The sequence below is a fragment of the Lissotriton helveticus genome, chromosome 1_1 (assembly GCF_964261635.1).
Source record: "Lissotriton helveticus chromosome 1_1, aLisHel1.1, whole genome shotgun sequence".
NCBI classification, from domain to species: Eukaryota; Metazoa; Chordata; class Amphibia; order Caudata; family Salamandridae; genus Lissotriton; species Lissotriton helveticus.
The window spans coordinates 1,661,269,010-1,661,287,437 of record NC_136057.1 but is presented as its reverse complement, the minus strand read 5'-3'; the positions used below and the strand labels follow the sequence as shown (position 1 = coordinate 1,661,287,437).

Here is an 18,428-nt window from a genome sequence, read left to right as displayed (position 1 = left end):
GATCATGAAAATGAATGCGCCTAAGACACAGAGAGAGGTCAGGATGTTCCTAGGGATGGTGGGTTATTGCCGACAGTGGATCGCGAACTTTTCACTGAAAGCAAAGCCCTTGCAAAAACTGACGCACAAGGAGGTGAGCGATCCGGTACCATGGGACAAAGACTGTTTGATGGCATTCCTACAGCTGCGAGAGGACTTGTGTCGTGCTCCGGCATTGGGAATGCCTGATTATAATAAACCATTTTTGCTTTACTGTTGTGAGAGAGAAGGTTGTGCGTTGTCTGTGTTAGTCCAAATCCATGGGAATGCCCGCAGACCAGTTGCTTATTTCTCGGCTACTTTAGACCCAGTAGCCGCAGCGTTGCCCGGATGTCTCAAATCCGTTGCTGCAACGGGTGTCAGCATTGAAAGATGTGAAAATATCGTCATGGGGCACCCGTTAGAGGTGTGCGTGCCCCATTCTGTTGAACTGTTGATGACCAGGACCAAAACACAGCATCTGACCAACAGCAGGCTCACGCGCTATGAGCAAGTTATTCTTGCTGCAGAGAATGTGACCCTCAGGAGATGCTCTGTTTTGAACCCTGCCACCTTGATGCCACTCCCAAATGATATCGAGGATGATGATGAATGTACAGACCATGACTGCCTCGATGTGACTGAACTATGCACCAAACCCAGACCCGACATCGTAGATGAGCCACTGACCGACCCAGACGAAATTTTCTTTGTCGATGGCTCATGTGTAAGAGACGAAGTTGGGCAGTTGAGAGCAGCTTATGCTGTTTGTACAATTACTGGAGTTGTGGAAGCCGGGTGCCTGGAAGGAGTACACTCCGCTCAGGTAGCCGAGATTATTGCTTTGACACGTGCTTGCTTGGCAAGCAATCAAATTCGAGTCACCATATACACCGACAGCCAATATGGTTATGGGGTGGTTCATGATTACGGGCAGTTATGGTCTCAAAGAGGGTTCATGACCTCTTCAGGCTCTCCCATTCGCAATGGAGAGTTTGTGCGCCTGTTGTTAGAGGCGTTGCAATGCCCAGCAGGTATCGCAGTTGTAAAGTGCACCGCACATACCAGAAATGAGGACTTCGTTTCGAAAGGCAATAGATATGCTGATGAAGTTGCGCGGTATTGCGCGGAACAAGGGTACTCTTTCACAGAGGTGGAAGTGGGTGGAATAAATGTAAGAACTGAATTAGCCATGATATTGGAAACTGTTGATACTTGGGATGAACTGTCAAACATGCAAGAAAATGCTCCTGATTTTGAAAAAGAAACATGGGAAAAGGCAGGATGTGTAATGGGTGAGTCCCATTTTTGGGTCTCAGCAGACGGCAGAGCAGTGTTGCCCAATGAGATGGTGAGTCCAATGGCCAGACTCATACATGGTCCCGTACACTTAGGGAGAGATGCTATGCTGAGAGTGTTTAGACAGACTTGGTACAATCCTAAGTTTAGAATAGCAGCAGAAGCAGTGTGCCAGCGTTGTGTGACCTGTCAGCAGCTGAACGTAGGGAAAAGAACACCAGTTGCACTGAGTCACATAGGAAGGTCTGGAGGTCCATTCAATCGAATGCAGATAGATTTCATTGAAATGCCAAGGTGCAACCGCCTCCGCTATGTCCTGGTGGTTGTTTGTGTATTCTCCAGATGGGTTGAGGCATACCCTACACGTAGGTGCGACACCCTCACAGTGGCCAAGTTACTGCTTAGGGAACTCATTCCGCGCTTCGGGGTGCCGGCCTCTTTGGAATCAGATAGGGGAACGCATTTTAACAGCGAGCTTGTGAAAATGATTTGTGCAGCTCTGAATATCGATCAGAAGTTGCATTGCAGTTACCGACCAGAAGCCTCAGGAATTGTGGAGCAGATCAATGGCACGATCAAAGCCCGAATTGCAAAAGTGTGCTCCTCAACGACCCTGAGTTGGCCTGACGCCCTGCCATTGGTCCTCATGAGCCTTCGTAGTACCCCAGACAGAAGAACGGGGTTGTCACCACATGAGGTGTTAATGGGGAGAGCAATGAGGCTGCCATCTGTCCCAACTACTGCACTGTTAAATATCACAGATGATATGATCCTGGACTATTGTAAGGGGCTGTCTGACGCCATTCATTCTGTGTCCCTTCAGGTGCAGGCTGCCGAGGTTCCATCGTGCCAGGGCCCGTGTCATGACCTGTATCCTGGGGACTGGGTCCTGGTGAAAAAACATGTGAGAAGAAGCTGCTTGGATATTCGTTGGCGTGGGCCCTTCCAGATCATCCTGATCACGAACACGGCTGTGAAGGTGGGAGGCCTGCCCAATTGGATCCACGCGTCACATACGCGAAGGGTTCCAGCACCTCGGGAAGAAACAGCTCCTCTCTCGGATAGACGTCCAGCAGAGGACCGAGAAGCCATAGAGGGGGCTAGCCAAGCTGTAGAGGTGCCAGCGGAAGCAGGGAACGAGTCTGACCAAGCTGAGGACGGTCAGTACAACAGCGAAACAGACGACGCTACAGAAGGAGAAAGTAGCTGGGAGTACGAGTCAGACACTGACAGGTCTGACAGAGAGCGAGAACAGACAAGAAGGAGAAGGAGTAGAAGGGCACGTGGAGAAGCTAATTGGCCGCAAAGAAGGAGCTCTAGCCTGAGGTCAACTCCAGAGGTAACCCTTCCTCCGATATCAGAAGACTCAGACTCGGAAGAAGGTGCTCAGGGCGCTGAAGCACCGGACCGAAGAAGGTCAAGAAGAGTGCGTGTGCCTAACAGAAGATACTCCACACCTGAGTGGACATATCTGGCGACAAATGTCTGTGAAACAGGAGACAGGGAGGATCCGAGCGGTGGTGGTGTCCAGTTCTGAGCCCATCGTCACCGTGGAAATACGACTGTTGGTACCCGGAGTCGAACAAGAAGGGTCACTAACATTCATGCTCCCCAGACCTCCCCGCCTCAGCAAGTTAAAACATATGTTTCTTTCAGAATTGCAATTCCCCGACTTTGGTACAACGATAACAGCACATGAAGAGCACAATCTTCGTTTGGAAATACTGAACTTTGCTATCGAAGCTGCAGGCACAAACCTGATAGTAGACTGTTAAAGGACTTTGTAAATAAAGCGAGCAGAAAAAGAAGATTACCTAGCGCCCAGGAAGCAGAGAATTTTAGGGAACTTCCCTTGAGTTGATGGAGAAGGGCTAGGGTTGTCTTTATTGAACTGTTAAAGGACTTTTGCGAAGAAGGTTGTCAGCTTCCAGTTGTGTGGATTCTAAAGACAAAAAGAGTAAAAAGAGACTGTAAAGGAACGAGAAGAAAAGAACTTTTTGCTAAGATAAGAGAGAGCTATATTGTCTGACGAAATGGAAGCCGGCACCCAGAACCGCAGAGCTAAATGTATAATAGGTACACTAATAGTAGGAGTGATAATATTAATAGCTTTAGTGGTAACAATTTCTTATGTAAAGGGACATGAGGAAGAGGCAAAGGTAACTGATGTGAAATCTGTAGAAACGCTTACACCCACTGTTGCTGGTGAGAAAAGGGAAAACATTCAAGAGAAAGCGTTATTAGCTGCAGAAGCCCGCAGGTTACACGTAGATGAGTCCCAAGGAGACTTTAGGTCAAATGCTTATGCTAAACTCTTATATGAATACGTGGATGCCATGGAGGTTAAGGACTGTTACGTCTGCATGCAGTTGCCGGCGTCTGTAGATGAAGGCATTAGATATCATCACCTCCCGCTGACATATGGCATTACATGTAGCTTATTGCTTAGTATATTTTATGAGAGAGATAGTTTTGAATACTATTTCTCCAACTATGATTCAGTGTTGCCAGAAGTCCCAAATTATAAGCAGATGAACAAATGGGACTACTGGAAGAGTGAAGACAGATTGGCCAAGTTCTTCATTCCTTGGATTACCTTAGATACTTCACATGCCCGTAGAAATAACCTGACATGCAAAGTGTCAGAAGTCGAGAAGAAGTTCATAGGGCAGGTGGATGATCGTTACAGGAGACAAAAGATTTTGAAAAAATCAGGACAATGGAAAACAGATTGGACCGAGGAAGAGAAGGCACACAAGAGAAAGGGTAGTAGTGGTCCAATAGCTTTAGATAAGACGCAGAGAGGAAAGCTATGTCTTCACCGAGCCAAAACGTATTATGAAAATGTATACGTGGGAGAAGTCGACTGTGAACATGCTTTCAATATAGAGTACTATACTAAAGATTTCCTGAAGGGAATGCAAGTGATTCCAAATGTGTATTTTGTATGTGGAAGAAATGCCTACGTGAGACTACCTGACAACTGGTATGGATCATGTTACCTAGCAATTGTCTTCCCCAAAATATATCATGCACAAGACTTAGTGATCATCGAGGGCAAGACATCATCGAGGGGAAGGAGAGATGTAGGAGATGCAGAAATGGTTGGAGATGTCTTTGGAGCTATGTTCCCTCTTTTGGGACTAATCCTTAATGATGTTAAGATTAGACGACTGGCAACAGTCGTCGACAGGTTGTCTGCCAGCACTGCTCAGTCCTTAATGCTGGTAGAAGGAGAGATGCAATCGATAAGGGCTATGGTTCTTCAGAACCGTCTTGCGTTAGACGTCCTACTAGCAAAAGAGGGCGGAGTCTGTAAGGCTTTGAAGGTCCAGGAATGTTGTACTTACATTCCAGACAATTCAAAGCCCCTTGAGAAAGTTATTAGGAACATAACTGATATTCACAAGGAGATCGAAGACTTGAGTAGAGAAAATGTCTGGGAAAAGGTGGGCCACGGAATGAGTGAAGTTGGAGGGTGGATTTCCACCCTAGGCAAAAGCTTTGTGTGGTATATACTAAAACCTGTCATCATAATATTGATCTGTGGGATCATATTGTGGGGATTGGTGAGGGTATTCAAATGGTACAGAGCAAAAAGGTCAGAAAGGGCCCAAAGAGAGCAGCTGCAGAGATTGGCTGCCATACAAGATAATCAGTACAGGAGTCTGAGGGCTCTGGAAGCGCAGAGACAAGTTATGCTAGCAATAACTACAGTTTAAATGTTAGTGATGACCCCGAGAGGTCATCAAAGGGGGGAACTGAGAGAGCGCAAACTGACCTAAATGTATGAGTGCATCACACTTACCCGTAGTAAGCACAAATCATGAGGAGAAATGCCATGAGTGCTAATAGTATCTGCAATTATATTCTGAATGTATAGCTAATGTAGAGATTTAAGTAGAAGTGGAACTAATACAGAAATGTGTGACACTATATGATTTTATTAGATGTGATTATTTCTGAATCCATGTCGTGTAGCTGTTAAAATGTAAGATGGTATGTGGTTAAACGCAGAATGTGGTAGGCCTCAGGGCCAGAGCTAGAAGGGAAGGGGAAGGTGTTTCTTTTCACGACATAGATTGTACTAATGTTTTGGTCATTGCATTAATGGGCCATGATTTATAGATGTGTTTACTGAATAATAGAATAAGAGTATTAACATGCTTTAATTAATGAAGAAGTTGAATGCTATAATCATTATGAGAAATATTGTAGGCCTGAAATGTTTTAACATTGATTTACACGTACATGTCTGGGCCAAGAAATGTTGCGAACCTTTTGGAAAGTCTATGAGAGTTGGGATCTTGGCTGCAGATGTCTGTCTGCAAGAGAAAAGGGGGAATCCAATTATAAATAAAATGAATAGAGGTCTGTTCAGTAGACGGCCCAGACATGGAGGAGGGTTCCGGAATGTTTAAGGGGTATCAGCGGGCCGGAGAAGAGTCTGAGAAGCAAGGTCAACTCCAACGTATGAGGCCCAATACAAAGCAGCATGGAAAAAGCCAGAAGCTACACCACGTGAGGGGCGTCTCACGAGGGGCGTCTCGAATGTTGTTGACTGTTTTGTATTAGGGACAGCACCCCTGGGTGGAGTTAGAGCAGATACCTGAGGACCTTTTAGAGAGCGGATGGGTAGGCAGAGAGGGGTCATGACTGGAGAACTATAGGTTTTCACCAAGAGACTTAGAGTGAGTGACTTCCCTTGGGGGTCATTCACTGCTGACACCTTTGTTAGGTTGGGATTTGGTTAAGTAGGGATACCATCTAGAGCAGGGTAGGGACAGCCTAACCTGTGCGTTTTCCTCCAACTTAAATGAAGGAGAGATATGCGTCAATGCTGATAGCTTTATTATTCTTAGAACTTGTGTTAGTAATTTCCGTTGCTCGTCTGAGGGCTTTCAGAGAGCACATGTATGTAGTTGGACCTGTGTATCTCGTGAATCTCATTCTGAGATGCCTGTACTTGCAGCTTATCCTATCCTTACAATAAACTTTTGAAAGCTAGAAGTTGTTTGTGATCTTTGGGAGCGAAGTCCTTTATTGGGTGAACTAGCTTGGTAATAGATGCACTTTCTTCCTCAAAGACAGGCAACAAAGGTTCAGTCGACCAGATCGAGGTTTGGATCAATAGTGATAAGGTATCGATCAAAATCTCGCCCTTCCACAGTCTTACATACCTTGCAAGACACTTACACAGCGTGTCTTTAAAACTACTCTAATTTGCAAACATGGGTCCCTTTTTAGGTATCGTCTTCTCAGTGCATGCACTCTGCGGCGAGACATATTTTTTACTGTTCAGTGCCCACTGCATAACGTTGGGTGTTTTTATTGTCTCTGTCATTTGCAATCGATTGCTCAATTGCTTAGCTCCGGTAGACTTCCCTTCCTTTCCTATGTTAGCTTCTCCTTGGAGAATTGGCTCCTTCGTCGTCTTTTTGCAATGCATTGTTTTTTATAGGTGCTTCAGTATTATTCCTGTTCGTGTAATGTGCTTTCTTACTTTTAACACTGTAATTACACAATAAGGGTTTTGAATGCTTTCAAAAGCTGTGTTTTATTTTGAAGAATGCTTTATAAAATGAAGTTTTATTTTTCATTTAGTTTTCTTGATGTCAAATGATTTGCTGTAATTTTACATTGGTTGTCTTTGAAATTAATCTATTCATGATGTATCTATTTGCACTGAAATTTCTAATTTTCTGATGTTTTTGTCTTCTTATTTATGTTGCTTTCACCTATCTGCCCATCTCTATTTACACTTTAGTACTTACACCTACAACTGTACTATGCTATACTATTCCACTCTACGCCACTCTGCGCTACTCCACTCTACACCACTGCATTCTACGCCACTCCACTCTATGTCACTCTACGCAACTCAACTCCACTCTTCACCACTCTACTCTATTCCGTTTGATTCTACTATATGCCACTCTATTCTGCACCACTCCACTCCAGCCTATTCCACTCCACTGTAAGCCACTCAACTCTATGCCACACTATGCCACTCGCGTCTACACAATGCAACTCTATGGCACTCTACTCTACGGCACACTACTCTTCACCTCTGCACTTTACACCACTCCACTGTACTTCACACAATGCAACTCTGTGCCACTCTATGTCACTCTACTCCAGACAATGCAACTCTGTGCCACTCTACGTCAGTCTACTCAATGCCACTCTACTCTAAGCCACTCCACTCTACTGTACTCAAAGCCACTCTGTTCTACTCCACTTCACTTGACTCAATGCCATTCCACTCCACTTTACTGTGTGCCACTCTACTCTGCCACTCTATGCCACTCCACTCTATGCCACTCCATGGTACTCTACATACCTCTCTACTCCACTCCTCTCTGTGCCAGTCGACATTAGTCTACTCTACGTCACTTCACTTCATTCTACTCAACTCTGTCACTCTACTCTATGCCTTTTTACTCTAGCCCACTCCACTCTACCCCAATCTACCGCACGTCATTCTACTCCATGCCACTCCATCTCACTCTTTGCCACTCTACTCTATGATACTCTGTCTATGCCACTCGGTCTATGCCACTTTAATCTACACCACTCTAATATTTGCTACTCTACATCACTCCATTATATATGACTCCCCTCTGCACAGTCTACTCTATGCCACTCCACCCTACTCTACTCTAGGTCACTCCACACCTCACAAGGCCACTCTATGGCACTCTACACCACTCTAATCTACACCATCCTATGCTAATCAAATCTACACCACTCTACTCTATGCCAATCTGCTCTATGCCACTCTTCTCTACGCCAGACCACTTCACTCTGCACCACTTCTCTCTACCCCACCCTACTCTATGCCACTTTATTCTATTCTATGCAACCCTACACCACTCCTCTTTACTCCACTCTATACAACGTAATGTCAGTCTACATCACTCTACTCAATGCCACTCCATTGTACTCTGCTCTGCTCTACTCTACTCTATGCCACTCCACTGTACTCAACGCCGGTTCACCACACTCTACGCCACTCTAATCTATGGCACTCTATTCTATGCCACTCTACACTACACCACTTCATTCCATGTTCTTCCGTTCTTTGCACTCCACTTTATGCCACTCTACTGTATTCCACTCCACTCTATTCCACTCTACTCTACACCACTCTATGCAACTCTGTCACTACACTCCTCACAATGCCACTCAACGGCACTCTACGCCACTCTACTCTTCGGCAGTCTACTTTACGCCACTTTATGTGACTCCACTGTAGTCTGCGCCACTCTAGTTTACGCCATTCCACTATACACTGTTTCGTGCAACTCTAATCTACGCCACTCTAATCTACGCCACTCTACGCAACTCTATGCCACTCCACTCCTCTCAACGCCACTCCCTTCTACGCCTTGCTCACCACTCCACCGCACTCTAGTGTACGCTACTTTATCCCTCTCTACTCCACACCACTCAGTACCACTCCACTCTATACCACTCTACTGTATGCCACTCTACTCGGCACCATGCCACTTAATTCTACGCCACTCCACTCTATGCCAGTCCACTCCACTCTATGCCACGCCACTGTATGCAAATTCGTCTACAGAATGCCACTTTATGCTACTCTTGGGTACGCCATTCTACCCCATGCCACTCCATTCTATGGCATTCTACCCTACATCACTCCACTCAATGCCACTCTGCTCTGTGCCACTACATTCCACTCTGTGGCACTCTACACCACTCTATTCTACTCCACTTAACTCTACTCAACTCTATGCTTTTCTGCTCTTGTGGCTCTCTTCTTTACGACACTCCGCTCCACACTGCCCCTCTCTACTCTAAGCCACTCTACTCCACTCCATACACTCCAGCACACTCTATGCCACTGTAATCTATGCCACTTCACTATGCCTCTACTGTTTGCCACTCTATGCAACTCCATTATATGCCACTCGCTGCCACACACTCTACTTTATATCACTCCGCTCTATGCCACCCAATTCCACCCTCCTCTATGCCACTCTTCTCTTTGCCAGTCCACTACACTTTAGACCACTTTACTCTATGCCACTGTACTGTATGCAACTTTACTCTATGCCATACTACTCTATTCTGCTCTACTGTATGCTACTCTACTGTATTTCACTCTACTATACACAACTACACTCTATTGTACCCCACTTCATTGTACACTCCACTCCAGCCACTATATGCCACTCCACTGTATGCCGCTCGATTCCACCCTCCTCTAAGCAATTCTCCTCTACGCCACCGCACTAACTTTTAGCCAAGCTGCTGCACAACATAGCTAAAAGACATTGGCAAATGCAATCGCTCCCATATAGGCGAGACCGCTTGACTTTGCCAATCCTTGTGTAGCTATCTAATTCACTAATGGGGCCGCATTTATTTTGGTGACTAGACATATTTTCTGTCCCAGTCCAACACTGACTGAATGATGTGACAGAGTAGCCCCTCACTTCCCAGTGAACCATCAGATACACTCTTAACTGAGGCAATGCTGTTGGCCCTTGCAGAGATCTCGAGTTGTCACCTGTCGGATGTGAATGGTTTGTGCTGGCCTGTCGATAAAAGATTGTCTGTTCCTACAATAAGTGAATCCGATTTTCCAGCCGTTTCTTCTTGGCAGATAAACTTATCCGAATCTTTCGATTCACTGAATCATGGCTGCTTTAGGAGGCGTCTTGGGGCGCGCTGCTGCTGCCAAGATGCCGCCTCCTGACAGTTGTGCACCAAGCATGGGTTCAAATGTGACACAATACTTTCGAGGACTGACAGTTTTCCTTCCAGCACTATGAGTGTGCGCTCACAAAGCACAACAAGTAAAGTACTGTTTACAAATCCAGATCCTGCTGAGAGTGTTGCCCATGACTCGGAGCCACTTGGCAGCTAGAGAGTGCCCGTCGTGCCAGGCCCTGTGAGACGTTTGCGGGAGGACGCCCGAGAACCGCCCATGGGTGTATGGTTTTCTGAACATTTGGTGCAAGGCGGCCGCACACCCAGGCAGCGGTGAGAGATTTCTGGAATGTGCAGTCTGCGCTTTATAGGTGTAATCCACCCTGCCACGTGCGACTGTCACATCGAGCGTGCTGAGAAGCCAGAGTTACCACAATCGGGTACTTGGTGAAGCGACGGCTTGCAGAGAGAGGTAAGGGTATATATATACATTCTGCACCTTACTGCCTGCGCAGAATCATACTGTAATTGAGTATTGTCGCTTTGAAAAGAGAGATATAGTATGCTCAGGCAGTCAGCCTGCTACTTTCATGCTAATATATAAGTCGAGCGCTTTACTGCCCTGGCATCTGCAAACTAATTTAGGATAAACGAATAGTACTGAATAATGAGAGTTACAAAGTACTCGTTAAGTGAGCGAAAATGCCAAGTCGACGTGCATGAACACAAATTGTGTGAGCTAGGTTGTCCTCCCTCAGGTTGGTTCATTAGAGACCTTTTATTATGTAGTTACTAAAAAAAACACATTACAGACAGGTTTCCAATAAAAAATGTATAGCAGAAATGTAGAACTCCAGCTATCTCCTTCTGTGCTCTTACTGAATGACATTTCTTCTGCTGATACCTCCGATCAGTTTTGTGCCCTCGGTTTGCTAAAAATGTAGTGATTGCTTAAACCATCCTTCTTGTTTGCAGTAAAATGGTTTGCATCCGTTGCAGAACAGTATCTTGCAAATCATGTCCAGTACCCAACTTACCTGTGACCAACCAATCCACCGGTCAAGACCATTTCGGACCCAGCTCAAGCATCTCGACACCCTTCTTGCGTCTCTCCTTCTCGCTTTCCCTCTCCACCTCTCTAGCGGCGGCTCCTCCGCTATGGCGGAGGACCCCCCCCCACCCCTAGACGTCAGGAAAGGATAAATAAAATGATAATAAACACTCATTTTATGTTTCCTTTCCTGCAAGTCTTGGGGGTGGGTCCTGGGGGTTGACAGGCACTGAGGAGAGTGGTAGTGCATTCCCTTCACTGCGCATGATAAGTTTGGCTGGCCATCTGAGGCTGGCCAAACCATCATGCGCAGTGAAAGCTCTCTCCAACCAAGCAACCCAGTTGGGTTGGAAAGCGCAGGCACAGACTCCCAGTCTGTCATGGAGTGCAAATCGATGGCGCTCAGGCCAATCCTGAAGCTAATCTCATGCGTGAGTGCAGCTTCAGGATTGGCCGCAGGGCATTCTGGAAGCCTGTGCCGCCTGGAGAAGAGGAGCAGAAGAGCGCAACAAAGCAGGTAAGTTAGTTTTTTTTCCCACCCACAATCCCCATGCCCCACTACCACCCCTCGCCCTACCACTTGTCCAGCACACCGGCCACTACTGCAGCTCTCTCTCACTTCCTACGTCCTCTAGTGCCATATTCCTCTCTCTCTTTGTGACCTTCTGTGCCCTATTTGTGCCGTTTTATCTCTCCCCTTTTGACCGCTCTGCCCCGTCTTTCACTCTCTCTGACTTGTTTGTGCCGTTATCCTCTCAGTTGCACCCTCTTTGTGACTTTTGTGTTCTTTTTCATCCCTCTCTTTTCTACCTTTCTGTGTTGTTTCTCTCTCTCTTTTGTGAATGTTTGTGCCTCTTTTCAACTCCTTCTTCCCCTCCTTGGTGCCTTTTTAGGTCTCGTGACCTTAAATGCGCGCAAGCGCATTGAGGAACGAGAATTCAAGTGCTCAAAATCCTCATGAAACCACCAGCTTTTTGCTGGCGTTTTCATGAAGTTCACGTGGCCACAGGCACGCGCTTTTGGGCCATAAACTAGCATTTCTCCTCCCCCTCCTCAGCCAGCTTCCCCCAGGCCGTAGCAGCACTCCTCCCACACCAGCACCTCCCCTCTCTCTCCCCGCAAACACAGTCTTGCCCTAGCAGCACTCCTCCCACACCAGCACCTCCCCCCTCCCACACCAGCACCTCCCCTCTCTCTCCCCCAAACACAGCCTTGCCCTAGCAGCACTCCTCCCACACCAGCACCTCCCCGCAAACACAGCCTTGCCCTAGCAGCACTCCTCCTCCTACACCAGCACCTCCCCCCTCCCACACCAGCGCCTCCTCTCTCTTACACCAGCACCTCCCCCCTCCCACACCAGCACCTCCCCTCTCTCTCCCCGCAAACACAGCCTTTCTACGTACATGTATTCCACGTCCCAGCGCTCCTTTTCTCCCCCTTCCTTGACCCAGCTTGCTTTCTTAGCCTTCCCTTCCTCCTGCTCCAGCTTGCTTTGCTCCACCTCTCCCTCGAGCACGTTTTCGACACATCTTTGTCTTTTTTTAACATTATTTTAACATTAAATAATGGCGGCCGCGCATCTTGTTTGCCATTTTCGCCTGCTCACTCTTTTGTTACCTTTTGCGCAGCACCCCCTTTGTTTCCTGTCAGTGCTCTGGTCCTCTGCTTTTTAGGTCTCGCCTGGCAAAAGCAGCGCATGCGTTGCTCTCGCCAGAGAAGGCCTTTTGAAATCGATTCTGCCAAAGCCTTGCATGCACGCTCAGGAATGGACAAAGATGGCTGCTCTCACCGTTTGTCCAAACCTAACAACATGGGCATGCATGTAAGGACAGTGGACAGCCCGCCGTCATCTTGATGACTACTCGTGCTTTCACTTTAAACACGGCGTGCTTAAAGTGAAAGCACGCCGCCATGCGCGTGCATACGTGCATTGTGCGCCAGCCCGGCCGACCTCCTTTCGATGTATTCTGCATGTGACTTCACCATGTCTTTTACATCCGGCAGTGGAACTAATGTTCCAGCGCTGAATTTCCTGCTTCTTTTGTTAATACTGGAACAGACCTCTTTGCTACAGCCCTGTCACCTGCATCACTTATTTCTGTCTCAGTAAAAAAAAAACGTTCTGCATGTTCTCTTTTATACCTTCTGTTCTCCCTTTGGCTCGCCTGCACTTGCCCCCTCTATTCCCACCTGCTTGGTATCGGCTGTGTTTTTATTCCGGGTTGCAGACTTCCTCATTGCTGCTGACCTGGAACTAGATGTCGCGTGATTACCATCTTCCGGCTGCAGCCTAATCCCTTTCTTGCTTTGCACCTGTACTATCTGTATCAGCACGGTTGTTCTGCGAGAAGGCGAGCTGCGGGAAGCTCTCACAAATGTCTTCTAAACATCCACCCAGGCGAAAACACCCTAGTCCTCCCATTCTGTTAATCCAAAGCAGAAGCGCCACCCCAGGTGTTTGTCGCACAGGGCGTCATGTCCCTTGTGGTCTATACTACAGAATCCAATTGAGGTCTTAACCACATTTGGTCGCAATACCGGAGGTCTCAGTTCTGCAGTTGTTTCAATTTTTCCTCAGAAGAGGTTCACAGGCTCCCGGTAGACCAAAGGCTGAAATACTAAATATTATATACAGTACTTTAAATGGAAATATAGAAGTGCAAGTGCTCACCGTTTAGTGTACTTGTTTGCCCGCGAGAAGTCTTGTTACTCCCCTAATAAATTTATTACCTTTGTGCTGAGAAGTGCAGGTACTTTCCCTTTCGTATTGAAGAAGTGCAGGTACTCAGTACCGGGCAGTACCTTCCCATTTAAAGCACTGATTATATATTTTCTGCACAGCCTCTGGGAGCTGAGGACTAGTAACATTGTGTGAAGTTGATTCCCAGTGCATCCCTGGGTCTAGCATAAGATCGGGCAGCAGTAAGCTATCCTTCCAGCAGATGCAGAGGAACAGTCGCCACGGCGATGGGTCAATGATACTGACCATAGTAAATCCACACATGGAACTGCTATTATTCCTTCTATTGTTCATCAGACCGGCAACGACCTGTCTATCAAGGAGGCTGTAGACCCCCACCCATCTGTTGTTGCACCCCCTGCCACCGGATCCCTGGAGGATCCCATGAGTTGACAAACTTGCATGGATCAAGGATTGAGGTGTCAAACGTTAAAGCAGTGATCTGCCTTGGTACCACTCCACCAGCCGATTTCCTGATCTGCACAAGCTGGCTGTAAAGCGCTGTGAAGTCACCAGAATATTTCTAGTTGTTTCTTTATAAGACCAGCAAGCCCATTGGATAATATGCGGTGAAGAGAAAGGGGATGAGATTGGATCCTTTATAATGTCATCACTTTTAGATCTCCGGTCATGGCTCTAGTAACAACAGGCTTATGAAAGAGGAGTGAGATCGCCTGACTGCAGGCCAGTGAGGTCATCATTGTTCACCCAAGTACAAGATGGCTAAGAGTGGCTAGTCAAGAGAGAGAACAGTGGTGCCATGGTAGCCACCAGATGCTGAGGGCTGCATAGGAGCAGCACTCACTCTGGCTTTCTAAGTGGCAGCTCAGTGGCCACAGAAAAGTTTTGACAGCGGCCCATATGCCAGCGGACTCTCCACAGTGTCTCACACTACAGCACCAGAGGCAGGGTAAATGCAGACACGTGCTCTCTGTCCCTGCAAATCCATTTCCTTGGTGCTTAGAAGCAGAGTGATAATTGTAGGTAATGCCATTCATGATTCCTTGTTTCGTACATACTGTACAGTGCCCCATCTTGCTGGACTCTTTATGGCATTCATTTCATGCATTGCCACATATTGCGTAATTCTTTACTGCCAGGCTTAAAGGACAGTGCCACATTTAGCTCCATTTCCTATTGCCATACATAATGCGTAGTGCCACATCTAGATTAGTTACTTATTGATATGTACATTAAATAATGCTACATTGTGCATAAGTCCTCATTGTCAAGGATGGTGCACATCTCACATGAGCACTATTTCTTATTGATGTGCATACTGCATTGCTCACATCTTGCATGATTCCTAGTTAACATGCATACTGCGCAGTGCCGTCTCTTGTATGATTCTGCACATACTGTATGGTGCCTGTGAAAATGAAAGTCCTCAGGTGATTATATCTGCTGTTCATTCCCTGCAATTGCTTCCATCCTCAAAGTTGACCCTGGAAGAGTATACCTGTGTCTGGTGTTACCGTGACACATGCCCAGCTGAAAGGACATACTTGGAATAATAGGCATTGGGCTCCTGTCCGGCGGATCAGAACTGTGAATATAAGGTGGCACCACTAGCCAGCATTTTGTAAAGTTGCATCCACACACAACTGTAAATAAAGAAAGGCAACAGGTGATAGGGCGCACAGCTAATAATTTAGGCTATTTTCAATTGACGTGTAACTCCTCTTGCTACTAGGCAGAAAAGGGAGGTTACCTATCTCCCTTGCTAATACACTGATCCCAGGTATTTAAATAATTCAAAAGGTTTCCTGCCGAGCAAAAATTATATTAAATAGCAACACTCTCAAAGTTCTTAGTCACAGTATTCTTATATTGTCCATTGAATACATTAACTAGTTAGACACCAGAATCCAGTATAGATTAGTCCATATTTATTTTTCACTTCTTTTATCACTTCTCTTGATTCAATTCATCAATTTCAATATTTTCTGTAGTCAGATCAGCCTTATAAGCAGGTCAGCCGACACGTGTTTCGTTGTTTAAAACAACTTCATCAGGGCTGCAAACCAGAATGAATATATAAAATAAAATAAGAACCTTGTATACTTAACTATTTACAACCAACTGTAATAATTTGAAAATATTAATATTAATTAATCTAACACCACCTGAGTGAAAGACAGGCATAGAATTCCCAATACATTCGTGTCTCGAATTTATAAATTGGTGATTCCCGGTGTCATAGAGTAGTACACATCAAAATCATTCGGATCTTTTGCCTTCTGTACGCAATTTGTACACTTATACATACATTTTCACAAAAATTCTTACAAAAATTATTTACTCATCTATCTTAATCTATGGAGTGGTATGGAGCCCCCCGCTTCGTCCTGTTGATCACCGCCACTTCAACCCCAGAAGCAATTGTATTACTCTACATATCTGCTCAAAGTCCATTTCCCTACAGTTTGAGATTAAGTTTTTTACCTTTCTCTAAGTCTCAGTTCTCAATTCAATAATATGTTCCTTCCGTTTCTTTAAAGTTAATTTTTCGATTTTATTATGCAGGTTCTGTAAAGAGAGGGACATGACTATATATATGTGTCCTCAGTTTACTCAAAATAAATGTTATTCATAACTTGGAATAGGTCTTACCAGTCAAATGTCCAGAGTTCGCCTATTACTCTTATAGGCGCGGTACCGATAACTTTGTTTAAGCTATAAGGGAGTAAATTAAAATCATAATTCACCCCTATATCCATTTTATGCTCAACAGTTTTTTGCATCTATTTTAGCAATAGTCCTTACCTCTAACGAAATCTGTGATTCTAGTATTATTATCCACTTCTTAATCGTCTGTCAATATCTATAAGAAAATATTTTTAACAACATCAGTTGTCTTAAAATTCGTTGTGTATGCCAAAGTATCTCGATTAGATAAGCGATCGGTGAAATCATTTGCACTCACCTAGTAAGAGTGTCTATCTTCTCTTACTTCTTCCCATCTGCTCGCGTACCGGCGTTTGTTCCGAGCGCCATCTTGTTTAAGTAAATATTTTGTAAGTATGTACCGCGTATCGATGTATTGTGCGGCCATCTTGTGTAAGTAGTAGCGTGATTAAGGGCGCTACATGTATATCTAAAATCAGACAGTTTAAGCCGCATAATACCTTTCATTGTAACTTTCTAATGCAAATAGTAGCGAAGTTAATGTGCTCAAAGTTGACCCTGGAAGAGTATACCTGTGTCTGGTGTTACCGTGACACACGCCCAGCTGAAAGGACATACTTGAAATAATAGGCATTGGGCTCCTGTCCGGCGGATCAGAACTGTGAATATAAGGTGGCACCACTAGCCAGCATTTTGTAAAGTTGCATCCACACACAACTGTGAGAGCCAAGAATCCTCATGACGGTGCAAAATGTTGCCTTTTTCTCAAAACTAGGATGAAGCTTATGCCCTGCTGAAACCCTACTGACCGGCTGTGGTGCCGGCCTTGTCTGTATGGAATCTTGAAAGCAGACAACAGAGCCCGCAGATCTGATCGAGGGTGCCCAGTGTTCCTGGTCACTCATTACTAGAGATCAGAGAAAGGCTGCCCAGCCTGAACATGCAAGTGCAGGTGAGATGAGCGTGACTTCCTTGAAAGCACATCATTCCTATGCCAGGACATACTTTTTTCACCTACACGGGACTCCGCCACCTTGCTCTCTGCCCGTAACCAGTAGATTCTGTCCGGTGTAGCAGTGAGCAAACTCCCATCTGCATTCTGTGGCCTTGGTACGGGAAAAAATATATCATATCCACATTTGTGAGGCTTCTGACCCTGCTTTGGTGTGCAGAGGTCCATCTCCCAGCAGTCTTGTTTCCTAGCAAGACCCAAAGCTCAAATAAAATCCCTTCTGTGCTTTGTTTGCGTGCAATCAGGTTTTAAGAAGAGCAAAAGGCAAGAAACAGGCACTGCATTTGCAAATATCAGGGCTAACCTTTTCACCACAATGGCGAAGGTGCACAAGCCACCTTTATACTCCTTTATGTCTCCACAACATTAGATACCAAGGACCATGAGATCTTTTAAAAAAGACTAAAGGACTGGATCATGGATCCTGCCATTACCTTACACTGGTTCCTTTCCTTCTTCCAGAACCAAAGTTGCGGCCTGTAACACCTGGGCATCTGGCTCACAGAAAGGCACGCCGAGATACCAATGCACGAAAATGAAATGTAGAGGAGCCAAAATAGCATTCAGTTTATGGAGGCTCGATGAAAAGTTACAAGTCCATCAGCCAGTGCGACACTGAAGATACCAAGAGTCAAACTCCTACCATCCATATTAGGCAGTCATCAAGGCTTCCCATGATGCTTCGCATCAACATTAGAGTTAATACAGTGCAATACCTTTTAAAAGCTATTCCACTTACCACTGAACTCTTAGAGATCACAAACAAATTTAGCATTTGGGCTAGTTTGCCAAGACATAGCATGTAAAGCTAATTTGTTGACATTGTACTGGTCAAGATAGATAGATAGATACATTTACTTTTATTTGATTTAGTTTAAATCATAAAATTGCGGAAAATCCACCAATATACACAATGTGCAAGGCCTATTATATCAATGCATTAATTAACATAAATCTCATCAAATTTACTAAAATGATTATATAAATGCATTAATTAA

The 18,428-nt window shown here is 45.5% G+C and overlaps 1 protein-coding gene across 2 annotated transcripts in view; it reads left to right on the top strand.

Annotated features, from left to right (window-relative positions):
- The window catches only part of LOC144830219 (retinol dehydrogenase 7-like), a 193,643-nt gene that overhangs the window by 57,419 nt on the left and 117,796 nt on the right, over window positions 1-18,428 (top strand). Inside the window, exon 1 of one of the 2 annotated variants that reach the window (XM_078688893.1) lies at window positions 10,337-10,471. The exons of the other annotated variant lie outside the window; for it this stretch is intronic. The gene's annotated coding sequence lies outside the window, so the exon portion shown is untranslated. Of the gene's footprint in view, window positions 1-10,336; window positions 10,472-18,428 lie in introns of those variants that run through there. 2 annotated transcript variants of the gene reach the window in all.